A 9,448-nucleotide genomic window follows, 5' to 3' on the forward strand; every position below is an offset into this window, starting at 1 on the left:
AAGCATAAATTATATAAAATGAGATAATAGATATGAACTTACTTTGAAAAGAACAATGCTGTCCTTTGAAAATCTAGGGAACAATATCAGTGTACATTTATAACACAGACAAATCTGTTGTCAACTCATTAAAACAGTACAGGCCATACTGGCCAAGTATGTGACAATAGTCTATAGTTGGGCTAGGATTATAGATGGAAAAGCCAGATAAGATCCTGGTGGTAAGGACTAGAGCTGTGGTCACTTGGTCCAACCACTGCTATTTTATAGAGAAGAAAAGAGGCCTATATGACTTGTCCAAGGTCACTTGGACAGACCAGGAAGGGGTAGAGTCTGAATTCAAACTCAGTATCCCGTGTTCCTTCCAGTAAAGTAAGTTCTAAATAGACCATCTTCTGATTTGCTGTCAAAGCTCATTAGAGTTTCAGTTTGCTGAGATAAATGCCTTGCCTTTGTTTCTATAGTGGCTTTACCTGCCCTAAAGGACTATACTCTTGAGTTACTTATTTCATTGTGCACAAGGTTTGCAATTTATAAGGATCATACTGGTTAGAAGGGACCTTATCTAACTTCCTTTTACAGATGAAGCAATTGAGGTTTGATCTCACTGACTTTCCTAAAGTCAAACAGCTAAGAGCTAAACCAGGTCCTCTGATTCCAAAACTTGTGGGTTTTTCAATACATTGAATTCCATCTAAAATGTATCTTCAAGGTACAATAGCATGGGTTTACTGTGACCTATGACCCTTCCCTTTCCCACCAACAAGTGCTAGGATTTCATTCCAGGGGCCCACCCTTTCTATTTGTCCTCTTTTGATCCTGCTCTGACCAGTAAGACCTGAAATTTGGCTTACTCATTGAAGGAAAACATAGGGTCATGGGGGAGGGAGAGGATGGTAGAGTGGCATCACAAGATTTACACTGACAAGTTCCTCTGCATTGTTCATTTTACCCAGCAAGTAGAATGTTTACTCAGTTGACTAATGACATCTTGGAGGTTATTTATTCTACGGATCATTCACTACTTTGGGTTTATCATGTGTCATAAGTTCCTTCACACATTTGGGATCTAAGAAAATGTAGGTAAAACATATAGACCCTAAAATGCTATGTGAATGCCAGTCTTTATTATTGATTTAAGGCAGTATTGTATACTGAATAGAGAGCTAGCATCAGAATTATATAGATCTGGGTTCAAATTCTGCCTCTGACACTTACTGAACACATTTCTATGGGTCCCAGGCAATTCCTTAAGACATTAAGTTTACAACCAGGCCCCGATTTACACTGGTAGAGGAATGCAGATGGTAAAAGAATTATTATTAATATTACTCATTATTCCTTATGGGGAAAGATTATGTGGCATGTAAAAAAATGAATGAATAAAATAGCATTTAATATGCTCTTACTATATACACCCTGAAGAAGCTCCTGTTCTTTTTTTGGGAGAGACAGCACAATAGGGGAGTGGTGACTAGGGAGGGTCATTTTGTTCTTGAAAATTTTAGTGATTATGAATAGGGAGAGCCATAGGGCAGCTGTGTAGAGAAGTAGAGGGCTGAGCCTGAAGTCAGGAAGATTTCTCTTTTAGAGTTCAAATCTGGTCTGAGATAACTTACTAGCTGTGTGACTCTGGATGAGTCATTTAACCCTATTTGCCTCAGTTTCCTCATCTGTAAAATGAACTGGAAAAATAAATGGTACAAATCTTTCCAGAAAACCCTGAATGGGGGCCACAAAAACCCAGACATGACTGAAACAACTCAACCACAGAGTAGGACTGTAAGGGAGTTGAATGACATATACCCCCCTCCCAGGAGCAATGAAAGAGTTGATTGGATCATGGTTCCAGGCTCTAAGGATAAGCAAGAAGGATGAGGATATTTTCATCCTGCCCAAGCAATTGATGAGAAGATAGTCCAAGAGTAGGGAATCAAATGAAGCAGGATTGGGACCTGTTTGAAATAGTGGGCCAAGAGAGAGGCGGGGAGCTCACAGCAGAAGTTCCAGAGATGAGAGGGTAAATACATCTAAGAAATGGAGAAGATGGTTTCAGAAAGACCTGGGTTCAAGTTGTGCCTCTGATTCACTGGGTGATCCTCAGTCTGTTATTTAACTTCTAAGATGCCCCAGATAAATTGCAGAGAGTGTACCAAGCTGCCATTGATAGAGGGATTTTCTCTTCTAAACTGATAAAATCACAGATATGGGAAAGCAAAATCAACCTCACATTACAAAGTTTGACAGACACTGAGGAATAGGCTTCCTATAAGCTTCTTGAGAATAGGATTGTCTAGGTGACACAAAAGAGTGCTGTCAGGAGTGGAGTCAGGAAGTCCTGAATTCAAATCCAGCCTCAGATAGTTATCAGCTGTAGGACTTGGGCAAGTCACTTAACTCATTTGCTTTAGTTTCCTCCTCTGTAAAACAGGGATAATAATAACCTCCTAGGCGTTTTGTGAAGATGAAATTAGATCTTATTTATAAAGCACTTACAGATGCTGCATAAATATTAGTTATTATTATTATTATTATTATTATTGTTATTACTGTCTTTCTCTCCCTAGTGTCTACCACAGTGCTATACTAAGCTCTCAATAAATGCTTTATTGCATTAATTTGAATTGAATCTTGAGTTCATTTGGTTCACTCATAAGTTGACATCTGCAAAATTTTCCTTCATGATATAATTGTGATCATTGTCAGTGGTGATGACCTTATTTAGTATGATCAAAATTTCCATTGGGTTGAATTTTGTTTTCACAGTCACAGTACTTCCAATAACAACCTGTGTGACCTTGACCACTTAATTCTGGGACACAATCTTCTCATCTGTAAAATAAGGAGAGTGGACTAGCTGCCCTCTGAAGACCCTTTCAGCTCTAAATCTATGATCCTATGAACAAACCCTTGTCTTACACCTGGTATTTTAGCCACAAGTTAGCTTATTCACATAATTTTCTGTTTTTAGGGACTTTAAAAATCATTTAGTCCACCCTTTTGTTTTACATATGAAGAAGTCAGATTTCAAAGAGGGGGAGGAAATTTGCTCAGAGAGCAAAAGCAAAGTGACTTTAGGAGGTGGTGTGAAGACCTTTGGGCTGCCTTGCTTGCTTTTGCTGCCGAGTCCTTTGAAGATGGTCTCTTGTATTGTGCTTATTCCAAATCTGAGTGTCAAAGCATTCCCATTGACAGTTATATAGCCTGACAGCCCAGGATCAAAGGCTCAGATCTTCAAGGGAACTCAGATATCAATTCGATCTCTCTTGTTTTACAGATGAGTTAACCGGGCCTCTGAGAAGTTAAATGACTTTCCCAAGATCACATAGGATGAAAGTCTAAAAAACTTTTCTGTTTTGGGGGCCCTTTATGAAATTCATAAGAATTCATGAACTACTGGTTGCCTCTGCTCTGAACCTGCCCCTTCCTCTTGATTAACACCTTCTATCAAATGTTTTTTTGGAAACTTCCATGCTTCATCTTTGTATATCTGGGAGGTTATTGACATATGTCTAGTACTTCCTTGCTTGTGACACTGGGGATAGGAAAACCAATCAAATATATCTTAACAAGAATTTGTTCCCTCCCTAAAAACCCATGACCCTCATGACCCTCTGCTAGTTGCCCCGATTTTGGAGATGTCAAAGGATCTGGGACATTGCACAAATTGCTTAGAATGAGGATACTTCAAAGGGTCTGTGAACTTGAAGGGAAAATTTCATATTTATTTTCACTAACCTCTAACTGAAATTCAGCATTTACTTCAATTGTTTAAAAATATTATTCCAATAAGAGGTCCTCAAGTTTCAGTAGATTGTGAAGATTAAAAACCTTTAGACTAGAAAAAATGACAAAAGCTTTATTTTCTGTCCCCCCGCCAATCTATCCCTCCTAAAAACTTCTTTAATGTTAAAGGTGCCACAACCCTTTCAGTTTCTTAGGGTCACTACCTTGGAATTATTCTTGCCTTTTTCTTCTCCTTCACCTCCCAAATAGCCAATCAATTGCTATAACATCTACTATTATAACGTCTCTTTTATTTGTCTTTTTCTCTCTACTTACACAACTTCTACTCTAGTTCAGGCCCTTATATCTTTTCTCTGGACTGTTGAGAAAGTCTCTTAATTGGTCTTCTTGTTTCTAGTTTCTTCTCTAATCTTTCTTCTTCACTACTGCCAAATTAAAATTCCTGAAACTTGACTTTAACATGTCATATACCCCTAACTTTGACATTTCCAGTGGTTCCCTCTGGTTTCTAGACATACACATTTCACAGACTATGGAAGTGATTTTATTTCATACTACTATCATTTTTTTTTTATTGTTCAGAGGTCTTCATGCCCCTAGGTCCTTTTGACCTCCACTATCTTTGAAAGTCTCTCCAAGTTCATGTTCACTGTTTCTGACACTATCAAGCTCATCCTCTGCATTCCCTTTTCCTTTTGCCAACTCCTATTTTATGTACTCTTTTTTGTTTTTTTTTTTGCAAGGCAATGGGCTAAGTGACTTGCCTAAGGTCATACAGCTAGGTAATTATTAAGTATCTGAGGTCAGATTTGAACTCAGTTCCTCCTGACTCTAGGGCCGATGCTCTATCCACTGCACCACCTAGCTGCCCCCATTTTATATACTCTTTATCCATTTAGAGTGACTTTCCCCCATACACAATATTTTATCTCCTACCACCATGCCTATGTAAGGTGTTCTCCCATGTCTAGAATTACTCTTTCATCTCTATCTCTTATAATACCTACTTCTTTCAAGATACAGCTCAGAGGCCACCTCTCATAGAAGATATATGAAATAAAAATCCTAGGTATGCAACTAAATTGTATGGATGTGATCTTGGACAAATACCTTAACCCTGATTGTCTCTCATCCAGCATCATCTCTAGTCATCCTGATTCATATCTGGCCATTGGGACTCAGTTGTCTCTGAAAGAGAAAGTGAAGCTGGTGACTTAGCAAAGCACTTCCTCACTCAAATTCAGCTCACATGCACATCCATGGCATCATCTCCCTGATGTCATTGTCTTCTTTGAAAATGAAATACAAACATCATCAAACTTCCTGAAGGCAGGGACTGTGTTTTAGCTTTCTCTTGTATGTCAAAGTATGAAACACTAGATGATCATGTAGTAATCACTTAAAACTTTAAGTGCCCATTAATATTATTTGATAATTTTAGGTTTCTTCTTATTTAATCTTTGTCTGGTGTCGATCCATTTATCAAAAAAACCCTATTCTTTCACTGTTTATTGACTCAAATTTATTTATACCAGATTTCTGTTGGAGTCAGGGTTACAGAGACTTTCCATACATTCCCCCAGATTTGTTCAGGGAAATTTAGGAATAGCCACATGCTGTAAAGAATAGAGAAAAGGTGGCTTGTGTGTGTGTTGGGAGATCTTATTTAGGATAATTTCATATGTATCCTACATTCTAGATCTTTTTATTCCCTATTTAGGTATTCCTTCCTCCATTTGAAGACTCAAGGATAGAGAAAGCTCAGAAACTTGTCATTTGTTTATGCATTCAATACACAACCTTATCAGGCTTTCTTATCATGGCTCCCCATTATTCATAATATTTCATGACTGGGAGAATCAGGATCTACAGCAACACCTGTAATATGGATCTCTTCCTAACTGGTCTTTCTGCTTCCCTTTTCTTTCCTCTAGCCATTTTTTTCATTCAACAATCAAAATAATCTTATTGAAAGCCAGCTCTGATTGACTACACTTCCCTTTTCAAGACCTTTCAAACATCTACTAAACTAAAAAAATAAGAAATCCTGCAGAAACCTGCAGAATCCTCATTCTGGTATTTTAAGGCTTTCCACAATCCTGTTCCAACCAGGCTGATTTATTACTTTTCTTCATTCACACTCTATTTGTATGGCGGGTCTTTCCTGATTCCTCTAATTGCTGGGACTCCCTTTTGAAATGATTTTGCATTTACTATGTATTTATCTGTGTCTGAATTGTAATCCCCTGTAGAATGTAAGTTTCCTGAAGGCAGGGAACATTTAATTGCATTCTAGAATTTGACTTACCTATAGAAAGAGATATAATAAATATTTGTAGAATTGTAACGTCCTGAATTCTTGGTAGCTGCACCTATAAACTTATAATAGATCTATGAGCACTTTCTGGGTTTGAGGGTCCTATCTTACTTCATTCTCTCTCCCTTCTTCTGTCTCCCCTCTCCTTCCATCACCTCTCTGACTCTGTCTCTACCCAAATGTAGACTCACTCTCTCTCTACTCCATAATTCTGAGCCTCTCTTCTCCCAAATACACTCTGATTCACACACACAAACTTGCTGGATCTCCAAGCCTTTAAAAGTCTCATTAACTTGCCAGGTCTTCCACATACTTAGGTTTCTCCTACAACACCTCTAATCCTAGCTCCTGCTGCTTCCTAAATAATCCAGGGTATAATTAGCAGCTGTCTGTCCTTTTGCCAACATTCTCAGGCATTCTCTATGAACAGCAACAGTTCATATTCTATAATGGTTTAGGGAAGGGAGAATGGAAAATAATTTATTAAATTTCAACAATATGTCAAGCACTTTACAAATGTCTCATTTCATCCTTACAACAACCCAGTGAGATAGGTGCTATTAACATCTCTATTTTATATTTGAGGAGACTGAGGCTAATTGACCTTAGTGACTTGTTCGGGATCACACAGCTGTTTAGTGCACCACTTGGTTGGCCCTGTGAGTAGGTAGTGCAAATATTGTGATGCTTGTCTGACAGATGAAGAAACTGAGGCTCAGAGAAGATAATGGTCATATATTTAAGTAGTAGAGATGGTATTCCATCTAGGACCTTCTGAATCCAAGTCCAGCACTTTTCTGATTAATATAGCAATTAGTAATTGGAGCAAATTTTCTCTCTGGGTTCCATTTTCCTTCCCTGTAAGTAAAAATGTTAGACCAGATGATAGTTACTTAGTTCCTATGTTACTTTGATTCTCTGGCATTGGGATTTACAATGTAACTATTTCCTGGCTTGGTTATATAGGGGTCTAGAGCCAGTTCATACTGTAGGAGCTGATTGTTAGATTTTTTGTTTGTATTTACACTCAGAAATCAGCACTTGATTTATGTTTTGTTGATTTTCTAGACTTAAGAATGTGATGAAGAAAATTTTAATAATGTAGATTAAACAAAAATTATTTGATTTTTGAAAAGCTAGTTGTTAAACAGTTAATAACTATACTCCTGGATCTGTCCTTCCCAAAACTTCAACAATACAGGCTTATTAAATATATACTATATATTTACTACTAATGAACCCTGAAGGACCCACAATGATAAGACCCAATTTTAAAAAGCTTACAGTCTCTTAGAGGAAAATTATATATATATATATATACACACACACATAATTATATATACATAATTATATATATATATTTATATGGAAGATACTGGGCCTATGATTTCATTAAAATAGGAATCTCCCAGGAAGGAAAAAATTCTTTACTAATGCAAGTGAGCATCTTCTCTTCAACTTGGTCTTTAAAAATTTTCTGGAACAATACTTCTGTTTTTTTTTTTTTAGTTTTTTTTACAAGGCAATGGGGTTAAGTGGCTTGCCCAAGGCCACATGGCTAGGTAATTATTAAGTGTCTAAGGCCAGATTTGAACTCAGGTACTCCTGACTCCAAGGCCAGTGCTCTATCCACTGCGCCACCTAACCACCCCTGGAACAATACTTCTTAAAGTGTGGTCCTTGAATCCTTGGGTCTACAAGAGACCTCCCAATTTTCTTAACAATACTAGTACTTTATCTATTAAAATACTCCTCCTTTTCCAAGTATATATCTGTATGAGGTCAGATTTTCTTTATGTACTTCAACCAAAATAAAATATCATAAAAGATTGAATACAAAAACAGATATAAGTGATTTACAAAGATGTATAAATGATACCTCTAATTTTTTTGTTTTGGAAAATATATTTTGCAAAGTATTTAATTTATATTAACATGTAATAGGTTTATTATTGTTTTTAAATGAGTTAATAAATATTTTAAACATATTCATTTTAATTTCTAATATGGTAAATATCAATAGGTACAATCCATGTAAACAAAAATTGTTTGGAGGAATCCTCAATAATTTTTAAAAGTGTAAAAGAATACTGAGGCCAAAACATTTGGGGACAGCTGGTCTAAAATATTCAGAGGTTAAGTAACCTATCCTATTTTCAACACATATATAAAGCACTTTATTGCCAACTAGAACAAGAGTTTATTATGTTATTCCTAAGGAAGAAAAGATTATTTTCTGCTAGGAGATCTGGGGAAACTTCATGTAAGAGGTGCCATTTGAAGGAATGGGAAGAATTTCAGTAGGAGAAATGAGCAGAGCATTCTAGTGATAGCAAAGGGAAACAGCCTAATGATGTTGCTGAAGTCAGATGACTAGTCCTTTTACTCCAACACAGAGTTAGCTTGTTTTAGGAAATCAGAAAGAACATAGAAGAAGGAATTAAACCCAGGCATAGAAAGGAATCCTTTGGAAAGGAGGGGCTCCAGATAGGGAGGCTGTAGAAGCAGGAAAGTTGCAACCCTATCCCCTGGGACTCTAGCCCAGGAGCTGAGAGGTTCAGTGAGACCTTTAGTAACATGAACTTGTTTGCAGTATTTTTCAGTCCCAGCTCATGCATGATTTACCTGGAGTAAGTAAACCTACTTCCCCTTCTGTTGCTGGGGAAACCACTTTGATTTAGTGAATTCTCTCTTTTCCTCCTACCAACACCCTAGGAGGGTATGAGGGAACAGGGTAAAGGACAAGGACATGGACGGGTAGAATATAGTAGGGAATGAAACAGAGAAAGCTCAACTCCTTGGGGAAAGCGAGATTGAAAAAAAAAGAACTGTGTAGGAAGCTTCATGTCTATCCACTGGTCCCTATTACTCACCCAAAGAAAGAGAGGGGGGTCAGGGAGTAAGGAGGTAAAGGAGAAAGACCTAACGGGGGCCCAGCCCCCAGAATCACGACCAGTCCATTTCTAAAACCCTGATAAATGCATTTCACTGCTCTCAGAGGGCCATATCGATTGTGTCCAGAGATACCCATCGTGTTTGTGTGTCTCAGGGAGGGTGACAGAATCAAATTACCCAGCTGCTGTTTCCCAGGTGAATCAGCCCTTGAGCAGCCAGTTCCTCAGCAAAAAAAGAAAGCCATGGTCTGCAGGTGGCCTTTCCTGCTAGGGACTGGCAGCATGGGGGCTCAAGTTTGGTCCTTCAAAGGACCAGAGCATGCAAATCAGCAAATCAGCTTGTTGGAGCTCCATATTGACTGGGCTAATTTAGGAGGGAGCAAGGAAGAATGCCAGCAGTGACCATGAGCTCCAAGAGCGACAAAATAAAATGACCACATTCAGAAACGGCCCCAATCTGGTTTCCTTGAGCTACTGCTAGCTTTCTGGA

The sequence above is a fragment of the Macrotis lagotis genome, chromosome 1 (genome assembly GCF_037893015.1).
Source record: "Macrotis lagotis isolate mMagLag1 chromosome 1, bilby.v1.9.chrom.fasta, whole genome shotgun sequence".
Classification (NCBI taxonomy): domain Eukaryota; kingdom Metazoa; phylum Chordata; class Mammalia; order Peramelemorphia; family Peramelidae; genus Macrotis; species Macrotis lagotis.